The following is a 24,016-nucleotide window of genomic DNA, read 5'->3' as shown; positions in this document are numbered from 1 at the left end:
GACTTGAAGAGAAAACGCTACCAAGACCAGAAAGGACCAGATAGACTCCTCAGAATGCTTAGCTATTGCCTTCATCCATCTGCCCGAGGCATGCATCAATTCACCTATCCAATGACCCTTTTTTTTCCTTCTTTAATTCAACTCTTCACCCTAAACATTATTTGGGGGCTGGAGATAAGGCTTTCTGGTTAAGAGCACTTATAACTCTTCCCCTGGACCTGGTTCAGTTCCCAGTACACACAGAAAGGCTCACAACTGTCTATAACTCCAGTTCCGGGGATATGATGCTTTCTTAAGGTCTCTTTTGGAAGAGAATGCACACCATAAACATAAAGACAAACAGGTAAAACACTCCTAGACATAAAATAAAACTCAATCAGTATGTTAATGAACTACTGAATTTAGATATGGGACAAATCTGTTTTAAAGTAAAAAGAAGTCTAACATGGAGCTAAGACAGAATCTGCCTTGAAAAAGTTAATAGTATGTTTTTCTACTTCAGCACGATTAGCCTTACAGGAAAATGTTGAGGATTGTCCCTAGCCTTTCTTCACTAGATTGTAGTAGTACACCCTCCACATCTCCCCGCAGACAGTTCTAGTAACTGAAGATGCTGTAGTAACTGAAGGAATCGGTCCTGGTTGAAAGGTACTGATTCAGCAGAGAATATTAAGTCATGCTTGCGATATAGTCTGAGAAGTCCTATGATAAGGGAACACTGAATAAATTATAAGGAGGGAGAGAGAGAGCACATGAATACTCCAAAATCCCTTTAAACTTCAAATCTCCAGTGAGGGTACACAGAGGCAACCCCAGCTCTGTCGTAGGGAAAGGTAGGCATTGTCTCAGAAACAGTAAAATTACAGAGTATTTTCGGTCTCAGGTTAGCACATGTCTGGTTTAATTTACGGTTATAAGGAATATAAAATCTTTGATATTCCCCAACATGCAGTGTAGCACTGCCATGTTCTTTTCCGTGGGAAGAGTAGCAGCAATGTATTTCTTCCCTGAACAAATGCTACTGAACACTGAACATTCCCTATCTGTTTCCAGGTTTGGAAGACATGAGAAAGAAAAGATGTAGTTCTAGAACTTGGAGACATTGAAGTGCTATGGAAACTGGGTAAGCCAGAAACTAATTTTCAATGATTTATAAGCTTTTTGAGTAAAAAGTGCAACATTCTAGAATGTTCCTTCATGGCCTTTTAAGAAACTTCCCAATATCTATCTGGCATTGGAACTGATGCTCCATAAACTGTTGATCATTAAATGTTTCAGTGATGTATATAAAAGTTGTTAGAGACCCTGAGGAAAAGCCTGTCAACTTTAGAGATCTAGAAGACATCTTATAAACACATGATATTAGACCAGACTTTCAAAAATAAGTCCACTGCTTAGTGAAGGGATAGCCTAGAGTGTCAAAACCTAGGATGCCAGGAGACCCAAGACTTCATTGTGACTAGAGAAACAGGGTTATGACCATGGCTAATGCTACAATATTCTTTCAGTAAGTGTGGCAGGTCACTTCATTTGGTAGCTACTGACAGGATAAATGGAGACAATGGCAAACCTCAAATAACTCTTGCAAACAGCACACACATGTTATATGTACATGTTCCTTCCAAATGCACTTAAATGCAAGAAGAAATTCTATAAACAATACCCTTTCTCAGTCTGGATACTAGGTCCCCCCTATTGACCGGAGTAGTCATTATTTAATCATGGACTCAAGTGCCTTTTGACGCACATACTTGGATGTAAATTGTAAGAATCCCTTTGTCTGTACAGACTGGAAAACGCCAGAAGATGGAAAGTGTGTTTTATGCTCTCAGAAGTTCTTTCATCTGGACTACAACATACACTATAGAAAGAGTAATGCTGAGATCAGTGAGGGGTCAGGGTATAGCTTCCTTCTTCAGAGCACATAGCAGGAACTGTGGGGCTTGTGGGAAGCTGCTGCTATTCACCATGCAAACAGTTTCTAGAAAATTAATGACATTGGCACATCCACACAGCAACATTTTCATCTCAACCCAAGTTGTCTGTCTCTCACTGCATGGTCAGAAGAACAATCGGATCCCGCAATAGACATACAGAAGAGACTAATTAACAGGCATTGAGCATACAACACTGCATGTCACACAAGCTATGAAAGACCCTCAGAGCCGTTGATCATGTTCACAGTCAGAAGCCTGGGGCTGCTGGGTATCCTGGCAGCCTTGCCCTTCATGCGTCTCTTTGCCCAGGCACTGCTGGGTGCTCTCAACCCACAGAGGTTTTCAGAACCAATATCTCTGGAACCCCACAAGTTTTTGTCTGTTAAGAAAACTGAAGGACAAGAAAGCAACCGGGGCTGGTCTTTTAAAATGCATAACTCAGTGTAGCGAGAGAAAAAGAAACGCTGGGCTGCAGCTAAAGGCAGGATTCGGGGTTAGAATCATTCTTGCCTATGCTGAGTCTATTAAAGAAAAGAACACAATTCTGTGATGTGCAGAAACAACCACAGGGTACAGACTGGATGAGCCCTTGGTCCCCGCTTCCCACTAAGACTTGCAGGAGGAACAGAGTCTTTGCTTTATTCGTCTCAGGCAGATGCTAATACATTTCTGAATCGACATTTGGCAGAAATATGAATAAGCACAGAGAATTCACAATCAGATATCAGAGCAGGAAAGCTGAATACTACTGATGGATTGATTATGTTTTGAGCTATTTGGATAATTGGACATACTAAGTACAGAGCTTTCTGCCATGATAATGGGCTTGTCCTGTTGTGGTCTATTTAACAAACACTTGAGCTATTTTTTTAAAAGCTTGTTTACATTCCTGTACACCCTGGCTTTATTGATATTCTGTCCTTTGAATTATAGTGTCCCCTCCAGGGAAAGTTGAGGAGGGCATTATCATCGTTAACCCGTGTTTTCAAAGAAAACAAAGGCCCATCCTTTCTAGGACACATTGGGATAGGAGTTTTCTTATCATAGCACCTCTGATATGAATGTTAATTTAATAATTAATCAAAGACAAGGGTTTTCAGGACAGAAATGTGCCTATTTTTCATTTCCAAATAAATGTTTTTTGATACATAACATATGTATGGATACATATTTTTTTTTCTGCAAGTCTCTCTGCCTGACATAATTTCTCTAGATCTCTCCTGACTTCAATCCTGCCATTCAGGACTGAGTTCAAATGTCCTCTTTCAGAAAGCTACCACTACATTTCAAGGCGTTGTAGAAATACACAAGTCTTTATAGTGCTTTTGATGTGAATTACCATCCCTTGACTGTTCCTTTGCCCTAGTGTTTTGTGACCTCACAGAGAAGACCCTGAATCAGTGGCAGGGAATTAGTTGGCATGTCATATAATTCCATGCAGGATATACCTTTTCAGAACTCCATGGTCTTCAAAACAGAATGAAACCTTTGCTGGGAGATGTACTGCTCCAAGTTGGGTGCAGGCATCGGAATCAGTGGATGATACTGTTCTCTTTGCAAGCTAACACCTGCTGCTCGAAACAGTGAGCTGTTGCTGGGAGATGCTACTGATACAGTCCATTTATTTGTACAAATGAATGCTTGCCTCTAAGCATAGTTTCATGGCCTCTGTGCTACGAAAAATACTCTACCTGCTGACCTCTTGAGTATTTTCTGCCTAAGAAAAGAGCTTTAGCATTGGCAAGCAATGAGGTGAACTGTAACCCACATGGAATGTTGTTTTTGTTCACTCTGAACATTTTATACATTCACATATGTCAGCTCTTAACTACATAAAGCATTCTTCCAGAAGTATAATTTTAGATTTTTTTCTCTTTAATTTTTTTGCTATTCTTTTTCCTGGATAAGTTTTCAGGTACCCTACAATTTTACTTAAATTTATATAACCACATTTTATTCTAACCTACAGAAGTGATGAATCCTATTTATTTATGAGATAGGTAGTTCTCTCCTGGGCTATTGGTAAAAGACTAGAAATCAAACTCTAGATAGATTTCCCATAATTCGTTAACTACTTTATGAACTTACTACTGATTAACACTTGATTTTTTTTGCATTTACAAACAATAAAAATAGTGAGATTAGTGAGTTTATTCAGCCTGGTTCTTTGATTTATTTACACCATTTCACTTGTCTTTGATCTCCTGAAACTTTTCAGAGGCTCTTCTGTGAAGTAGTAGCATCATTAGCTGCATCCTTGTACGGACCTGATACAGGGCTGGTCTCTTTGTATTGAATCCATTGGAGATTTGATGTGGGCATTTTCAGAATTCATTTTATTTTTCAATTTCACATACAGAAGTAAAACAATGGGAGAACGGAGAGCTCAGTTAGCATCTTCTGAAGAAAGCTGGCAGGTTTCTAGGGTTTGTGTTGTTTGTTTGTTTATAAATAATAAGCACATGAAAACCATTTGGGACTTTGGAGTTATAAGACAACACTTTCATAACCCCTGTGTATTCCTTAGAACTTTGAACTGGTGCTGTAGGCTGGGTCCACCCTTGTCATCATTGGAATAGGTTTCAGAATTTTGACACTCCCTTTCATTCTCAGTTAAGGGGAAAATAAGAAAAAAAATCCATTTGTTACAGGGGAAAAAAAAGTGGAAACTGGCCCTGTGGAAGATATGGAGCTGGCAGTCACCTTGGAAACAGAAACATTAGCTGCCTTAACTTTAGTTCTGACTCCATAATGTGATGGTGGAAAAAGATTTGAAAGAGACTGTATTGGAAGTTGGAGGAAGTTGAGGTTGGTGGGGAGTCACAAGGAGTGTGGAAGATTTAAAATAGCACTTGTATAGAGAACATGTTATTTTTTTACTTGGATTACATGTTTATTTGAGAGAGTTTACTCTAAGTTTATTTGGGGTATATACTGATAGACTTTCAAGAAAGAGCTGGTGCTAAGACCCAAAGCATGGTTACCATGTAAGACATAGTGTCACCATGTGCAAAAGGGAAAGATCAGTAGGTCTACCTCCAATGAAAAACGTATTTTGCATGTGTAAAACAATAGTTTACTGTAGACAGTAACTCCCTACCACCCACTTTAATCACTGTGTTATGAAGATGGATCCTTGTGGGGCATGCAGATCACATCTAGACTCATTACTGTTCTGTTCCCTGGATTTAAGGCCCCCACCTAAAGATAATCTAGTCCAAGACCATGTGTTTGAATTAAATGCACCCCATGAGAAATGTGTAGAAGTTATGGATTTTTTTTTTTTTTGGAAAACCTGGCATACTTGGGGTTAGAGTAAGACAGAGCATTAAAGAAAGTGGAGGGAAATGAAGTAAGTCTCTTCCCAAAGACCCAACTGACGGTATCTGTCCTTAACTCTGAGAAGTCATTCTGACTCATTTCTTTCAATCAATTTATATTTTTTCTTTCTCCTAAACATCTGAATGTTATATGGGGCTTAAATATAGATCACTAGAAGACGAATGGAATATGAGTTTCATCTTTTCACCACACTTTCTCACTGAAGAGTGTTTTCAAAGAATCGTTTCTAAAATTACATTTTAAGGCAATTTTCCCACTTGTATTATGCCTTTGAAGTTCATTGTTCTTGGGAGGCGAAAGACTCTGAATGCTATAAAGCAAAATGTCACACTGTAAGTTGTAGGTGAGGGTAATAAACTTGACTTTCCCTTGTAGCGCATTTCAATTAGGCAGTCTGGTACCTGGGGCATAAGAATTACTGCCTTTCCTTTAGCCACGATTCATACAACTGTTAAATCATGTGTAAATGAGTACCAATTCATGACCTATATAAATACATACATAAGTGCAGTCTTCAAGAAAGAAAATTTCATGGGTTAATTAAAGACAACAACAAAAGAACAACATAAATTCGGACCTTTAGTTTTCCCACTACAATTCACTGTTCCATTCTCATCAAGAGTTTAATCTACTTTATAATACTATAAATAAAATAGGAACTTATTACTATATGCTTATCTTAGACAAGTTGTAAGTTGACACAAAGAAATGTTGGTACAAATGAAGAATAGTTTATTAGTAATATTTGCTTACTTTAGGACAAATTACTTTCAGCCTAAATTATGTCTAATTGCCAAAGGGCAGACTATTCCCTTAGGAAGAAATCAGATTCTAGAATAGAATTTATAGGGCCTATACCAATTCCAAGTGAAATGATCATTTAATGACATTCAATAAGACTTTGAACAAAAATGTGATTTCATCAAGTGATTAAAAAATGAAATTGTATAGAAGCTAACTTGCAAAGTACAAAGTCAATGAACAAGGCAGCTTTTATAGAAAATGAAAAAAATGGTCCACTTCATAATTTACATGAGAGATTAATAATATAAAATCTCTTTCCCAAAGATGAAGCATCTGATGTAATTTTGAAGCACAGGATTATAAGATAAAATACACAATGAAAATTCATATAAAAACTTGCTTACATGAGAAGTTGCACGGTCATGGAATGCTTTCTAATCTGTATAATTGCAACATCAGAAATATAAAGCTTACAAGCTCCAATATTAAAATTATGGAAGATTTGGGATCCTGCTGCATGCTTGTCAGATAAATTATAAAGAAAAAAATAACCCAAACTTTGCAGAAGTTTTAGGAAATGTGCTTAATTATGTGTAAATGAAAAGATTAACTCATGTCTCTTGCTTAGTCGAATGACAACGTTCCAATCTATAATACACAAGGGCCCAGGCTTTTTGTAATTTGTTTTGTCTTCAATTATAATATAAACATATTTACCAGAATCTCTAAGAAGCTGATTCATGATAAACTGAATGAGTTAGGAATGTATCAAGTTTTTAATAGTTTTCAGTAAAACTTTAAAAAATTAAAAATTAATCAACCCCCACTTTCCCCACATATCCCCCACTAGCAACCTTCCTTGTTCTGTCTAAAATCATGGCCTCTTATTCTTTTATTGTTATGTAACAATTTCTCATTTTTAAATCAACTTTAATCATTCAATACCATCTTTATTTCACCTTTTAAAAACAACCCCTTTAATGTAACTGACATTAATAGTATAATTTAAATAATAAAGAAATGAACTTTATAGACATTCAGGACTTGCTGAAGACAAGAAAATTAGCTGGGATCTGAAGTTTTCACATGCAAATGTTTGTATGAAGTGTGAGTGCCGGAAAACCACCTATGTACATGCACACACGGAATGAGAGGGAACGTGAAGCAACACTCTGAAAGCCTCCTGAACTTTTCCCGGGTCTTCCCTGGAATGTGCTTGCCTTGATGTACAGGAGCATTTTAAAATACTTGATTTTAGATTAAACTGATTTCTTTTTGTCAAACTTTCAATGACTATTATGGAACCCAAGGCAGAGTTGCAGAATCAATTTTCAAGTTGTTTTGCATAAAATCATTGTATGATGTAGTAAGCTATGCCATGTGGAAAGGGAAAAGAGCATTAGACGACTTGGTATGTTGCCTTTTAGAACTCTGGAGCCTGCTTGGTCTTGGTGTCATGTACAACTAGGAAGACCTTTTATTTTATTTTATTTTTTTTTAAATATAAATGCCACTCACACATTAGCTGAGGGAATGATGAATAGGATTTGAAAAAAATAATACAGTAGGTTTCAAATGCCGCTTCTGCACCATCCCTTAATTGCCTATCAAAAAAAAGATTCAATTGAAAAAAAAGGATAAATTTAAAATTGAATAGCTGGAGAATACTTAGAAATGTAGGTGATATTGAATAAGAATATCTTTTCAAAATATAAGTGTGTCTAATTGTATTAACCATGAGTTTTCAAGAAAAGAAAAAAAGAGAAAAGCTCATCAACTTTTGGCATCTAGAGAAAAAAAATAATTACCTTAGGATAAGTTTTGCCTTTCTTATGCAAAAGAATAGGACTGAAGGGAGCATGTAGAAGGCAAGTTTTCCTGTTTGGGCCTAGTCATCATTTATTCTTCAGACACTTCTTTGGTTCTTTTTTTTTTTTTCCTCAAAATTTGTATGACATCCATTTGCCTTTCTCTCTCTCTCTCTCTCTCTCTCTCTCTCTCTCTCTCTCTCTCTCTCTCTCTCTCTCTCTGTGCGTGTGTGTGTGTGTGTGAGTGTGTGTGTATGTGTGTGTGTTGGGTGGGATTCCTGTGTATTATTTTTTTCATTTTAAAATTATTTTATTGCTTAAGAAAATACCAATCCAAAATCCCACTCCCTCCCCTGCTCCCACTCCCTCCACAGACCCTTCCACCCATCCCCTCCAATCCTAAGAGAGGGCAATGCACCCCTCCCTGCGCAAACTCTAAGGCCCTCTCTACTACATCTAGGTTGTGCAAGGTTTACATCCAAAGAGAACAGGGTCTCAAGAAGCCAGTACATGTGTATTTTAGTTGTTAGAATTGAGAGGCAAATTTGATGGAGTGTGTTCGTTTTCTACTGTGTAGGTTCTGGGGCTCAACCTTAGGTCCTCATACCTGGAGCAAATAATCTCACCAACTGAGCCTTCAGCAGGGCTGGTAAGCATTCTTTTAAGAGCTTGCTTCTCACCACTACCAATAGCTGTGCGATTACCCTTCAATTCTCACAATTTATTCTGTGAATCACTGTGATAGATTCTTACAAACTATGTGCTTTGGTTATTTATTTTAGTATAATTAATATTTTTTTATTTTCTTCTTTCAGTCATCATCACTTCCATTGACTGAGTTCCCCTTTTCTGCTCACCTCTTTCTCGTAATGATGATCATTGCTGTAACATGATAAATGATCATTCTACCATAGACTGATGTACTCAAGTGTTTTAAGACATGGTGATTTAAAATCTTAAAATCTCCTCAGTTGGAATATAGATATAGAGTAACACTCAGTGTCATCCTGACCAGAACTCGGCATGTTTCTCAGTATAGAACTAGTACCAATTTATCCTTAGTCCCTGAAAAAATAATCTGTTTAAAATTATTCTACATCCTCTATAATGGGACCATATTATATAGTTTCCCTTTTGACCCAAGATCAGATGTTTCTAAATGTGACCATAGAATCGTACATGCTAAGCAAAAGAACCTCAGTTTCTGATTCAACTCAGAATATTTTACCCTAATGAGTAAAACCTAACCCTATCGTAAACTGTATACAAGGGAAACATAAGGAGGGACTGTGTCATTGTATGCATTGGCTCTCTCATTATCATTTTCCTCTCTGCACAATCAGAAGCATAATTTTCTTCTTAAAAAGACAGCATCATTATTATATATCAGCATTTAGAAAACTGGTCAGCCAAAATGCTGTATTGCACTGACTCTCATTTGGGATAGAGGATACTTTGCAGGCTTTGTGGTGAGACAAAGTTGGGCATCATGCTTTGACTGATGAACAGAGTTCTGGGACCTTCCAAGCTCCATCAGGCTTCACCCTAAACATGTCCTGGGGAGAACTTTTAGCCACAGCGACATCATTCAGAAAAGTACCAATTTGGAAAGTTCCATGATTTCCCACAAACCACAATAATCAACACTCCTCAACTAGATAAACTAACATGTTTGCCCAGTTTCCTGCCACCCCATCTGTGACATTGCAGATCCCCTGATAATGGCTGGCCATATGAGATAAGTGTCTGTCGCCTGACGTTCTTTTACTCACTCTTCACCCTTCTGCAGTGACACCTAGAAACATCTTGGTGTTGGGTCAAAGGGAAACTTTTCAATCCCCTTCCCTTTCTTCTCCGTAAGTAATCCAGCCTGACTGTGGACAGTGGGCTCTTTTAAAGACTGCTTTTACAGGAATTTCCTGCCAAATAAAAACTAATATTGTCTTAAGTTCTTTGTTCTCTGTCTGTTGGTGTTAGCTGGAAAGGTGTGGGGATAATATCCATGCCACAATATATATACATTTAGTTAAACAGATAAATCTTACTACTTAAAGCTCGTGCTCACCACACATATAGGGCTTCAACCGAGTGTTGTGATGCTGTTTCTCCAATAGTGCTTGGAAGTTAATTCTCTAAAACAAACCCAAGAGGGGTCATTTTGAGGACTGATGTTGTTTCTAGAACCCATATTTAAAAATAAATACAGGGAATACAGAGACAGCCAGGATTAGAATTTATGTCCACATTACTGCAAAGCGGCACCCCTAACGACCTCGCCATGTCTCACTCCATCGTGGTTATTGTCACAGGTGTCACTTCGGCTCTACCTCCGCTGATTTAATAAGCAGTGATAAGTACAACTGCTACTTAATGCCCATACATTGAAATACTTGAAACCGAATTTAATTACAGGAATTCTTAAGATCAGAGACCGAATGCTGTCAGGAGGATCACAGAGAACTAGGGAGAGGGATGTAAAGCGCCCAGGCCGCATGCTGGGTAGGAGGAACTGTACTGATGATTCAGAACAACAGTTGCTAGCCTGTCTTGGGCACTTGCCTGTGTCTGTCACCACTGCAAATGTTTTTAAGTTAAATCACTGCTCTTCAAGCTGATGAAAGTCTCATCTATTTCATTGCTCAGTAGCTATGGTGCTCCAAGTACCCTCCCAAGCATGGAAACAAGGGAACAGACAGGCAAGGGCTTTGTTTTTCTGCCAGGTGAAAGAGACGAAAAAAATGTGGACAAGTTGAAAAGATAATTTAAGATAAGCATAGAGGCTCTGAGGGAAATTAAAGAACATAAAAGGCCCAAAGGACGATCTGAAAATTTCATTTTTGTGGCAGTATCTGAGCACAAGTCAAAGAGTTTTCAGAATCCATGGGAGGAGGAGAGCAGAGGGTTTAGATTGAGAAATCTGGGGGAAAGGATATTTAGAATATAGGAGAAGAATCAATGGAGACACAGAGCTGGGTCATAGAAGGAGAGGAGACCATCACACCAGATCCTTCCAGCAGCCGCATGGAACTAGCTGTGGATTCAGGGTTTATTCTAAATAGAAAGTGGGGAAAGAACAGAGGAGCTTGTGTCGATGAATGACACAACGAAATATGCTATTTCAGGGATGTTTGGACATCTCACTGGGGCTAGAAGGTATGTTCAAAGACTGGCAAAAATGGAAGATGGTGGGCCTGAGAGACTATTCAGCAGTTAGGAGTGCTTGCTGCCATTTCAGATGGACAGGATTCAGTGTCAAACACTGACTCTGGGCAGTTCATCACCGTCTGTAACTCCAGATCCATATCTGAAGCCCTTTTCCATGCTATGAGGGCCCAGTCATCTATAAATCATAAAATAAATTTTGTAAAAACTGTAAGCTAGAAGGATAAGTACAAATTCCTGCATTCTTATGAAGTGGTGATAACTGATTTTATAATACTTTGAAAGTAGATGCTATTGTTATTCTAATTTTGTAGATGAAGCCAAAGTGGGCAGTGGCTTGCCCAGAATCCCATAACTAAGCAGTTGGCAGCAGTGATCAGAACCTCATAGATATGATTCCACAACCCTTATTCTTCCTTCCTGTCTCTTGTATGTGGAGTAGGAAAAAGAAGCAATTCTACTTGTCAGGATGAATCTGTTTTCTGCCAAGAACCACATCAAATCCCAGAGAGGAAGATGTGGCAACAGCAACAGTATCCATGAAGTGATTTAGACTATCAGTACTATTAGGACTTCATCCCCACATGGGGGTTAAGGTGCACATAAAGACAATTCCAGCTTTGCGGATTGTTTTTCTCGTGCATTCTCGTCTCACAGCTCTTCCTTATCAGAGACAAACGGTAGGTGTTGTCATCAGATACAAATGCTTCTCAGACGACTGGAAACCATGGCGTTCCATCTGTGTAACCATAAAGAAAGCTGAGCAAAGCTGACTCGCGAAGGCCCCAAGTGAGAAGCGAATAAAAATGAATTAGCTGAAATAAAAGTCTCTAATTACTTGACCTAACTGTCATTGTTCAAGCTGACGAAGGCCTATAACCTCCAGACTTCTATTCTTCATTTCCTGTGCAGTGGTCCTTCAATCTCCTACCCTGCAGTTCTTCTGGGACACACCCTCCTTCACCACCGTATCCAGATACGGCTGTGTGAACCACTGACCTGTGTGTCTCTCTCACTCTGTCTTTCTATCATCCCAGTAAGTCAAGGATTCTTTTCTGAAAGTGCAGCGCTGCCTCTAAGCCTCCAAGAAACAGTTAATGCTGGTGATTAATTCCCCGTTCCTACATATCACTTCAAAGACACTTGCCCTTAGTGGGTTCTGTAGTTTATTATCTCTGCTTTTGAAGCTAGCAAAGTTTAGTTTGCTTTAAGATAATAGTTCCCTGTCTTGAATATTAATGAAGGAGCTCAAGTTTTAAACACATTAGGGTAAGTACTGGAGAAAGCAATCAAGGATGTTAAATAGCCTCAATTCTATTCCAACACATTTTTTTTTCTGAACCACAAAGTATTTGAGTGCCTACTGTGTGTTAATTTCTGCAAAGTGTATGAAATGGCTAGTTTTTAAATTGCGTTTAAGAATTAAGTATTAGGATATACATTTTAATTGGTAATTAAATGAGCTGTACAGTAAGGAACAAATGAAGGGTGCATCTAATTGCTGATGTCATCAGGGAACCTCCTGATGCATTGAGATGAGATTGGCATTGTCCTGAAGGGCAAGGAACAGGCAGGCACGGTGCCCTGTTTTTTGAATCCTACCTCTCCCTTCTCTGCTTAAAAAGGGAGACTTCAGGTAGATAGTATGCTTTTTTCTTAAATCTAACAGTAACTCACATGTCTCAGTTACTAATACAGGTTTATGGAAACTCTACCTCAAATTTTAAAGTAAATTTGCATGTCCTCTCTTCCCTTTCTCTCCATCCCAAAGGCTGAAAAGAAGACAAGGTCTCACTCTATGGCAAATAACAGTGGGGTAGTCACTTAGGTCCCCAAATGTTATCACATTACTGCAACTTCTCAAACTACCTAAGGATCTCCACACTGGTCCAGTACAAATAAGTAAAACTTGCATCATGCTGTGGTCACTGCACTTAAAAGCTGTCCTGTCAGTAATAGTGCATGCAGGGATGAACTTGCTGCTCGTTTCTGTTAGTTGATCTTTAGATTTGTATAGAAGAAGGGGTCAGGAGAAGGAAAAGATGTTCTAAGTTGGAATAATCATAGTGTCTAATCCAATAATACAAAAACTATTAAATGGGGTAAATGAAATGGTCTGAAATTTTGACAGTTTCCATTTTGAAAGATAAGAAGAAACACTGTCCTTTGATTAAAGACAAGAATGAGCATGTCAATGATAGGAAGTGGACTCAGTTGGGAAGCCACTATGTCTAGTTTATTTTTATTATAATCTCTTTGTAAAGAGGACACAGAAAGACCAAGAACCAATGAGGAAATAGTAAAATCATTTATACCAAATGGTACTTTAAGGTCACTGCTACTGATATATTGTTTCCTATGTACTGGGTTCAAGTTCTCTGGAGATAGGATTTCTTCAAATTTAAAGTGTGTCATTGTCTTTTAGTTTGAACAGTAGAGTAACAGAAGCTCAAGGGGAAGGATGGACAAATGAGCATAAAAGAGTCCTAGCTATCTAGGCAGGGTCATGAAACTCTGCAAAATTTGCGGAGCTTTGGAACTGCTAATAGTTGGAAAAATCAGAGTCATTTCTTAGAGTAGCTTCTTTGTTGAATAAGCCCACATAATTTGGCCACATGGCAAGGATGCTAAAACTGTGATTGTGATCATACAAAACTGACAGAAAAGTTTCTGATGAAAACATCCTGGGGTCAGAAGGATAGCAATGAGTATTCATGAATTCCGTGATTCTATCATTGGAAAATTAAAATTGAGAGATGTTTCAGAAGATTTCATGTTCATGGCTGGGCATGAAGTTCAGTGGTAAGGTACTCACCATTCACAAGGTCCTGTTTTCAATCCATGATAAACCCTGTGTCACAAAATGGTACCTAAATTTATGTTACCTGAGTCAAATATAACTGAAGCATCTTATTTTTACAGTAGTCTCCAGGCCCAGATTGACCCTTTGTTTAGTGCTGGGACACAACAAAGTTTATATTTATGCTGGATACAGATATACACTGTAGACAAGTCTTTGGTTGGGAAAATGTAAGGGTTGTCCAAAGCGAAATTTGGAGACCACTTTTCACAATGGCTGTCTGTCTTATTTTCATATTACTTATTCCATGTACTTTTTCTGTGGTTTCTACAACTCTGTCTTTAAAACACTATGGAACTACAGACAGTGAAAGGTCAGCCATGGATCCTGATCTTCTCATTTACATTAGCGATCATCACACATCTGAGGAAAAGGGACATTAAAATACTATAGAAATTTATAGTGTCCGTCTAACGCCCACGTCCACCCAGAACCCTACAGGGCTGCCTTTTCAATTTGAAGTAGGATCTTTGTGGGTCTCTTTGTTAAAATGAAATAGTGCTAGATGGTGATGGGTCATCTAATCATTGGAAGAAGAGAGAACACACCAGAGACACAAACACACACAAGGCAAAGATACTCAGAAGAAATTATGACAGTTTAAGGAATTACTGCACCTTAACTGCCCAGAATTATTGAGAGTCTAGTACAGGCAAACAAGGTATCTTTTCTGGTTTCTTCAAAGTGACTTTTGCCATAACTTGATTTCGGACTTCTAACATCAACAGCAACCAAATGATGAATTTTTTTTTTAATTTGCCCACAAAGTTTTGGACAATTTGAGGCAGCAGCCCTGGAAATTTAGGGAACACCCTATGGTATGGACAGGGCCTGTCTTGGATACATCTAAGAAAAAACACAGTTCATTACTGAAGGCATTTCACACTCAGCCTTGAGCATTGCAGCACAAATGGATAAAAGTGATAGGGAACACTGATTGTATGTTTAAATAAATGATTGGTCATGTATATCTGGTGACAAAGACTGGGTAAAATCATAGTGAATGTAACCTAAATGGAAGATTTGGGGTTAAAGATTAAGTGTTACTCCAGAGTTTATGGCCTCAAAAAATAATTCAGACAAAGCACAAGATGGGACAGGGAAAAAGAGCTTTCCTTCAGCTCGGGGGCTCAGGCATGCTCTGAGAGTTACACCTTGTAACTTATTTTAAGTTGATCTTTCAAATCAGGATATGCTAGCTTACTCTCTATTACAGTAATAGAATATAGGAGATACTGAGTTTTTTAGAGGGAATATCTATCTTTTAACAGACTTTGACTGTTTTCATCCATGACTGACCTGCTCCACAATTCCGAGCTCAAGCCAGCACATCAAGAAGAACGGTATGATGGGGAATCACTAGAGAAGGAGATTAGTTCATCTCAAGACCAGCATTGAAACAAGGGGAAGTAAAGGAGATACCATGGTTTCAGAATTTCCTGAGAACATCTGTCTCTAAGACTTCCTGCAATATCCCACCTCTTAAACATTCCCACCGTGTCCCAATTGCACCAAGCAGAGGACCAGTTCTTTAACTAGTATCCTTGGAAAACCCTTCAGATCCAGCGGTCTTTCAGAGGTCTCTGGAAGATACACGTGTTTACGTCACATAAGCATGCTTAAGGAGATTATAAAGTCCTATTTTAAAGGGGTAATTTCTTTTCACATTTTATTTAATAGACCGTGCATTTGTGCAACTGTATTTGAATATAACACCATGTATAAACATGGAGTCATAAAGAACGTTGGCTTCAGAGTGAGGAACACTGTTGTCAGTGACCAGCTGCACCTTCCTTCATCCACAGTGAGCCATGTAAAGGATTATTTCCCCAAGCCTTTCCTGAGGTCGTAATCATCAGCTGGACCGCTTTGTGCTCATTTCCCACCTCCTTTTCAGAATGCTCTCAATGAACCTGGGTGTGAGGAAGGAGGAAAGTAGATGGAGACCTAGATTTAATAATCTGCGTCCTTCCTTCTGGGTCGCCTCATAGAGCTGAAACTTTAGCGGACAGTTTAGAGGTTAATACACAATGACCTCAAATCTGGATTTGGGGGCTTTGTTTTCTAATAATGTCTGGATGTGATCAAACATTAGAAATTTGTTTGGTTTCCCAAAAAAAAAAAAACCCTGACATCAATATTTTCCCAGAATGAAAATGTGTTTCTAGCCAACAGCTAAAGCAAACCCTGCATTAGCAGATAAAGAACTAACCATCTCAACTCTAGGATGGCTGCAGTCAAAAACAAATTCCTGAATAAACAGACTTCAGCCATGCCCTCACAAATACTCTATTCATATGAGAAAACCATCACAATATCATTCAGGGGAAATGGCAGATTCTGGCTAAGCACTCTTCCAGACTCTGCGAACCTGCAAAGTGAGTCATTTGTTATCCCTGGGAGAAGGTCCAATCTTCAGCTCCGGGCCGGGGTCAATAGCCCTGCCCTGCGATGGAGGTACCCGTTTATGGCTGCATGCACTCTCTACCTGGTCTGTGAATAAAAAGGCAGAGCTATCTCAGCATTATCATTCCCCTGACCTTCATAGTGCAGCAGTCCCAGCAGGGGAAGGGGAAAGAAAAAAAAAGAAACAGCGGGAGATGAAAAAGGAAAATTAAAATGTTAAAAACTATATTATAGCTCATTGCTGACCTTTAAGGAAAAAAAAATTAGACTTGAGAATGTTGGGCTGGAGTGGATACAACAACGTCTGACAGCTCTAAAGTTAGAGATTTATTTTTCTTTTCCATGAGTGGCTTTCCAAAATCTTAAACAATAAGCACACCCTGCATGCTCCCTGCTGGCTGGCAGCCAGTGAAAGTTCAAAATTTTGATTGGTGCCTAGCTATTCCAGGGAACTTGTTTCAGGTCTCAGCATATTCCTCTCAGAAGATGTTTGCTGGGATTGTCAGACCTGGTTCCCATTAATAAGTGGACACAAAATACTGCCCCTCTTTAGTCATGCAAACATCTTTTCTCTTCCTCCAGCTTCCATGTTACTTGGTTGGCTACGTGGCTACAGAATGCAAAGCAAACACTTGAAGCCAGGGGTGTTATCGCGAGCACACTTCAAGAAAATGTGCATTGGAAATGATGGCAAGTGTCAATGTATTCCGGCTACCACGGGTGTGCAAATTTAAAAACCAAACTATGAGGGCTGCTAGAGCTTTGAAGCAAACCCTAAAGACATGCTGCTGCTAGGTGTGGGATGAAAGGATTTTATTGTCCCTAAGACAAGGAGTTTTGGGGTTTTCTAGGTGTTTTCATCCTTGACAATAAACAGACAAGCAGACAGATACATGAAGGCTTTCATGGCAGTTAATTGTTCCTTCCACTTAACCAAAATCTTCCTTCTAATTGATGGAGAGGGGATACACACATTTGTGTGTGGTGGTGGTGGTGGTGGTGGGGGACTTGTTTCTTTATCTTTAGGTGATCAACATTCAGTCCATGATGCAATGGATTAACGTTCATGCTTTAATCCTCAAATCCTAAATTATCTGTCTTTCCTCACTGAGGGGTAAATTCATTAGATCCCTCATATCTTTAAACAGTTATTTCATTTCCACCTTTTCTAAAGCTCAAAACATCACACACACACACACACACACACACACACACACACACAAATAATAACTTTAACTTTTAGGTTTAAAGTCGAAGAAAAGACACTTCTATGACAGTATTTCCCAATGATGTGCTGACCTCATAGAAAAGACAGCAGCAGAGGTCAGAGGAAATTAATATGGAGATTACCAGATGTCAGAAGTTATTTTGTAGAAGCGGCGAAATATGTTTTCAATCTGATTTTTGTGGACTCTCTATTACAAATGAGAAAAAGAAAAAGAGGAAAAAAGAAAACCTTTGGTGGTTTTTTTTTTTTTTTTTTGCAGAATCCCATTTTCTTAACAGGAAATTGACAAATGGCAGCATCTGGCAGGGAGAAAAAGCATATGGTCCAACTAACTGTTTCTATAGAGGTTAAAAACAGCTTTGGAATTTCCCTGATTGCCGTTATGATTGACAGACCATCAAATAAATCATTCACTTTTGTTCCCCTCTCCAACAGTCCCATGTTCTGACAAAGACACAAGGGGGAAGCTAGCAGTGTGGAGCATGAGAAATTAGACATGCAATACCCATTAACATAAATGGATTTTATTTTTGCACCTAATTCCCTACATACCATGCAAAAAAATCTACCCGCAGGACATGGAGTATGCATGTTTTCTTGTTCTTTCTATTTATAATTTTTAATTATTAATTTCATATATAATTGGTTTCTTTAGAGAATGAAATGCCTAGTAGGTTATCTTAAAACAGTGTTTTGGAGTCTTGGGGCTTGATACTGCAAAAAGATGGGCTGATACTGCAAGATGTTATGGTATGTAATACAAACAATGAATATTAGGCTGAGAGGTCTTGAATGAAGTTAGACTAATTAAACAATTCTCAGTGTTTAAATTCTTGCTCCTTCTCCAGGGCATGCTGCCAATCATTTCATCTTGGGGGATTGCTCTGGTTTGCCCTAACCTCCAGGCTCAATTAATAAATGTAACCCTCTAACAACTTATCAAATATTTTTACTGTATAAATGAAAACTGTTTTGGTGTTTTCAACTCACCAAGTTTCTCTCTTCATGTCATTTTTGTTCAAAGTCAGCTTAAATCCTCATAAGAGAACTTGGACAATTAGTGGAAGCTTGTCTAGGCTCAACCCATGTTCTAGTATTCCTCCTTCTTCATTCCTCAGTTTCAATCCACGTTTTGCTTTCATGCCTCTATTTATCTGACATTTAGAGTCACATGCGGTAGCTTTCTATGTCCTGTGACAAATCCACCAGGAAAGCCAGCATCCAAGACGGCTTCAGGAATAATCTCCACCTACTCGCCACATTGTTGCATGAACTGGCTGCATAAATGGGAGTAGCTACCTCCAGTCACTGTGTAGGACTTGTCTATGTAACTAAGAGGACACGGAGAAGTGAGAGTATGCAATCCGGCATTGCTATCCCATGCTCTGTACCTCATCACGAGTTCTTGGGAAAAGCCAGCTCCTTTAAAGTCAATACTCTTAATAACGCCACAAAGAAGATCTTACGCAAGGAACGAAATGTGGGGAGACAACAGAGTCTTCTCTAGTAACCAGCATCTGTGTGCCAATCATGTGAAGTGGCTTCTTTGGAAATGGGCCATTCCTTCTTAGTCAAGCCTTCAGACAACGACATACAGTCATACCCAACAACTTGCCTGCAAGTTTGTCAGCGATAACAAGGCAGAGCCATTCAGCTAAACTTCAACTGACGGTGACCCCAGATGTTGTGTGATAATTAATGCCTGCTATTGTTTCAGGCTGTTCAATTTGCGATAATTTTCTATGTAGCATATTCTTAAATAATATGCAAATGACTAATATCAAGTGCATTGAAGGTATTTTTTTTTTGTTATTTTTAGCACACCCATTGAAGACTTTGCAGAAAGACAAGATCCCATTTCCATAGTTTAGCAATTGTCAGCTGATTCTAATTCTAAGCCTGTGAGATTCTCCCCTGCTCTGGGTAGCACTCCAAGTTCTTTTGGTGTTTGCTCTTTGCCTGGATTCCCCACCGCATGTCTTTCTAGGTCAAATCTAGCCACCGTTACAGTGAAGTTTCTCACAGGCATGCACACATTTATTATTACCTATTGTCCATCTCTTTCTGCAGATCAAAAATCACCTCACACTCAGAAAAATAGAATTAAATGCTCCGATCTTCATTTTCATCCAGATCCTCTTCCTTTGATGCCAGGTCTATCTGGTCACCATGGCAGCCTCTACAAATTTTTGTTGAGAACCCACCATACTTTGTGCTTCTCTTTGTCACACAGAACTCTGATCTCATCACTTAATAGCTTACAATTCCTTTGTGCATATTTATTGCATTTAGAAGAGAATAATTCTGATCAGCTAAGTATGATAATCAAAGACTTTAATCAACTCTGCTCACATTTTCTAACATCTGGATGATTCATATTTAGACTGAGTAACCTGTTACCAGATCCATATTCTAGGGTTTTGCACATATTCTTACTGCTCTTGAACATCTCTTTCCCAGACTGATGTGTTGCTTTCTGAGATCTTAAACAATCTATTAGATATGGCATATTAGCTCTTGAGGAACTCACCTTGCTTTGCTCTCTGCTGCCCTGTGTTTTCTGTACAACTTTATGATCATGGTAATAGTCATGTTTTATACACTATTGTATTTCTTCATGTGTGTGTACCCCACCAATGTAACTCCATAGAATCCTGTTTTGTGTATATTAAGATAGAGTTCATTATACAGTTATTCAGAATAGCTCAATACCACATGCTAGAGATGCTTGGATTGTTCTAGAGATGCAGCAGGGAAAAGGGTAGATACCACCCTTGTCCTCAAGATCCTTACAATTAATGAAAGAAAAAGTCATTAGAAAAGATCTCCTGAGTAAATTGGGAGCATGGGGACCTTGCCGAAGCATTGAAGGGAAAGGGAGAGGCCGGGAAAGGAGCAGAGAAAAATGTAGAGCTCAATAAAAATCAATTAAAAAATAAAAAAAATAAAATGATGTTTGTCAATGTAAAGCAGACCCCGTGGTGATAAATACCCAGTGAGAAAATAAAGCAAGACAACCAGTTTAGTGGTTGCATATACATTGGTGGAGCTAGAGTGTATAAAATGTGATATGTAAATCTCTGTATGTGATGATCAGGGGAAGCCTCTCCCATAACCTGACTTTCAGACATTCACCATAAGGTAATGAGAAAAGCAGATTCTGGATGCTTGGGGCAAAAGCATTGTAAGTAGATATAAAAGCAAACACACAATGTCCTGAAGACCGGAGAAAACTTCTTTCAAGAATTCAATATTTATGTATGACTGGAAAGTGGGGTGAGGGGGTAGGATTAGAGGAAACACTGAACTCAGGTGTCATGGAAATGATCCTGAAGGTCTTGTAGGTATGGCAAAGATTAAGCTCCGTGAGGTAGAAGTCAAGAGAAGTTTTGAGGAGTGTATTGAGATTGGGTTCAGGGATGAGTGGAATTCCATTACCTTTACTACATGTCCTGAGTAAAGTCCTCCCCTAGGTTTCTATAAATATTCAGTTCAATAATTGACAGTTATCAAGGTCACATACCCAACCTGAACACTATTTGCAGAGTTCATTTTAATTGCTGAATGCTCCTTCCACTGCTGCAAGACACCCAAATTTTTTTCTGATCAGTTGAATGAAGAGAAAGGTCTATTGTACAATGTATATTTAATGACTCTTTCAGATTTATTTCTTTTTTTGGAAGATTCCACATAGTATTCATTCCCTTATAGGACAATGAGTGACTACTGTCTACTTCTGCACTTGGTCATTGGCAGGGGCACAGAGTCAGGGTAGCAGGCCATCTAAGAATCCGTGTAGAGGTGATTATATTTAGCTTTGTCAAGGTTATCTCATGTACCCTCCATTACTAAAGGTCTTAGGGTCACTCTCATAACAGGGAATTGTCTATAACCAGGCAAGGCTTCTAGTGGAAGTCTTCTTCAAGACACCAATCTATCCACAAAACCTTAGTCCTCTCTGCAAGAAGTGCTGGGGGTAAAGATGGCACAGAACTTCTGGGAGTGGCCAGCCAATGATTTGTTGAGCTTGGGACTCATGCCACAGCAGAGAGCATATCCCTGACACTTCTTTGAGGTTCAGTAACCAGAGGCTGGATAGTCCAGAGACCTAAGATAGAACCAAACACAACTGGCAAAAAGTCAACGTAATGATTCTTAATGATACTCTGCTAAACTTGTAGACTAGAGCCTAGCCCAAATGTCATCAGAGACACTTCATCGATCAACTTATGGGAGCAGTTGCAGCTATTAGGCAGAGATTGGGATATCCTGTGCTGTAAGGATAAGAAAAATTGTATGAGCTAGAAGTTCAAGGACATCACAAGGATCTACCGAATAAACTCTTGGGCTCATGGGGCCTCACAGAGACTGAACCAACAACCAGGGAGCCTGCATGGGTCTGACCTAGATCTCCTACATATAGATTATGGTTGAATAGTTTAGCATTTTTGAGGGACTCCAAATAGTGGGATTTGGGGCTGTCTCTGAGTCTTCTCCTAGTTTTTGGAGTAATTTTCCTCCTACTGGGTTGTATCATCCAGCCTTAATATGAAAGGAGGTGCCTAGTCTTATGGCAATGTGATATGCCATGTTTAATTGATCCCTGGGGGGCTACCCTTTTTTGAGGAAAAGTAGAGGAGGAGTTCATCTGAGGGACAGGGAACAGGTGGAGAGGAAACTGCTATAGGGATGTAATATATGAGAGAAGAATAAAAAATCATCTCAAGTAAACAGATAATTAGATATGAAGCCTATATGTATTCTAGTTCAGGTAAGCAAATACTTATTAAGCATCTTATTAAAGGCAGTTCTATCCAATGGGTATCAAATCAGCTTACTATAGTTACCAGATCATTAACCAATCTGACATCCTAAGATGGCCTTATTCCCTATATTGCTATATTTAAAACATTACCTCAGTAGTTGTTATAAACAAATAGTTATAATTTACATAGCTAGCATCACATTTTATAAATCATTCTATATTCCATTTATTTCTTTTTGAGATAAAATAATGGTGAAATGGACCAATAGATAGACCCTGTTCATTTTCTTCTCATGTCTACCTTTTTCTGTTTTTAATAATCACTGTATCCCATAGTCATGCTATGCACTTTGTCTTATTTTCTGGTATTTACATCTTTTTCAGAAAATAATCCCTTTTTAAAAATAAGGGATCAGGAGTTTATGGGGGGAAACGAAAAAGATTGGTTTTAGTTACATTCTGAATTTTAGAGCTTTTAATACCGATTTCATGTACATGTATGCTTTAATGTTTAGAGAAATACTTATTTTCCCAGGGCAATTTCAGCTTTTATTTGTTCTCCTGCTGTAGTTTTGAAGTTTTTTTTTTTTTATCTTCCAAACTTGCCTAGATTAGATTACATGTCACACAGTTATCTTTTCTAAAATTCACCACTTCCAGTCTCGGGTCAAGGTGAAACCTCTAACCTCACACATTTTGGTTCTCATAAAAAAAAAAAAAAATCAAAGCCAAACCACCCAAGAAATAAAATGAACACAGTTGCACCTTTACAATACATCTTTACATTCTTAACCCAGACAGATTTTAGCCACATTGTTTGTTTCAACCCAGCAGCAACCAGTCCAGAGGTAGAGAGAAGACATCCCATATTCCTGGTAGAGATGGCTCTGGGTGTAATCAATGTATTCTTCAGAAACCTCCTGTGGGGTTCAGGCCAAGTACCCTGACAGATTTCAGAAGAGAGTTCACCTTTCTTTGACTTACTTCTCTTACTACCTTTTTATATTCTTCCAGACTCCTTTTTCTTAAAAATAAAAATCTGTGTCCTGAGCTAATGTACACATGACAGAAGTGCATGGCTTTCTCCTCATAATACTGCACAGATTTGCTCTGCAACCTTTATCTCTAAAGTTATAATCCACAGCACACAGTACTCATTCTTCTATCTAGTCTCCAAGAATCCCCAAAGGGAATTCACTCTAGCTGCCAGCTGAGTGATTATAAGAAAAAAGGTGTTTTTAGTCTGATATTACAAGGTCTTAGTGAAACATTTGCTGAGCTTATTAATCTCCCAACCTTCAATAGGTCCTCAAAGGATCCCAGAGTTTTCAAACTGAACCCCCTGATATGTAATTGTTGTAAGAAAAATGCTTTCAATCTATGAGAACAGTATTTGTTTCCTTGTTTTTTATTAACCTGTTTTGAACTTTATACATTGTGTTTTAATCTATCATCCCAAGCCTACTAAGATTTGAGTAATTAGACACTAGCAGTTAGCATCAGTATATTGATACTACAGACCCAGTTCTGGAACAGCCTAAGTAAATCAATCTATCTCAAATGAAGTATCTCAAATACATGCAATTAACCAAAGCGGACATAGGCAGAGCCAGAAGAACAGGAAGGTGATGCACACATACATGGATAACATCAAAGAGAAAATGGACAAGGAACTGAATATTATTAAATGAAACTAATCCTAATCCTCGTGGCTCCCACTAACCCAAATGGCAGGTACCAACATAAAACCATAGACATTAACCA

Source organism: Microtus pennsylvanicus, chromosome 11, assembly GCF_037038515.1.
Source record: "Microtus pennsylvanicus isolate mMicPen1 chromosome 11, mMicPen1.hap1, whole genome shotgun sequence".
In the NCBI taxonomy this organism is placed as follows: domain Eukaryota; kingdom Metazoa; phylum Chordata; class Mammalia; order Rodentia; family Cricetidae; genus Microtus; species Microtus pennsylvanicus.
Note: the sequence above shows the minus strand (reverse complement) of the source record.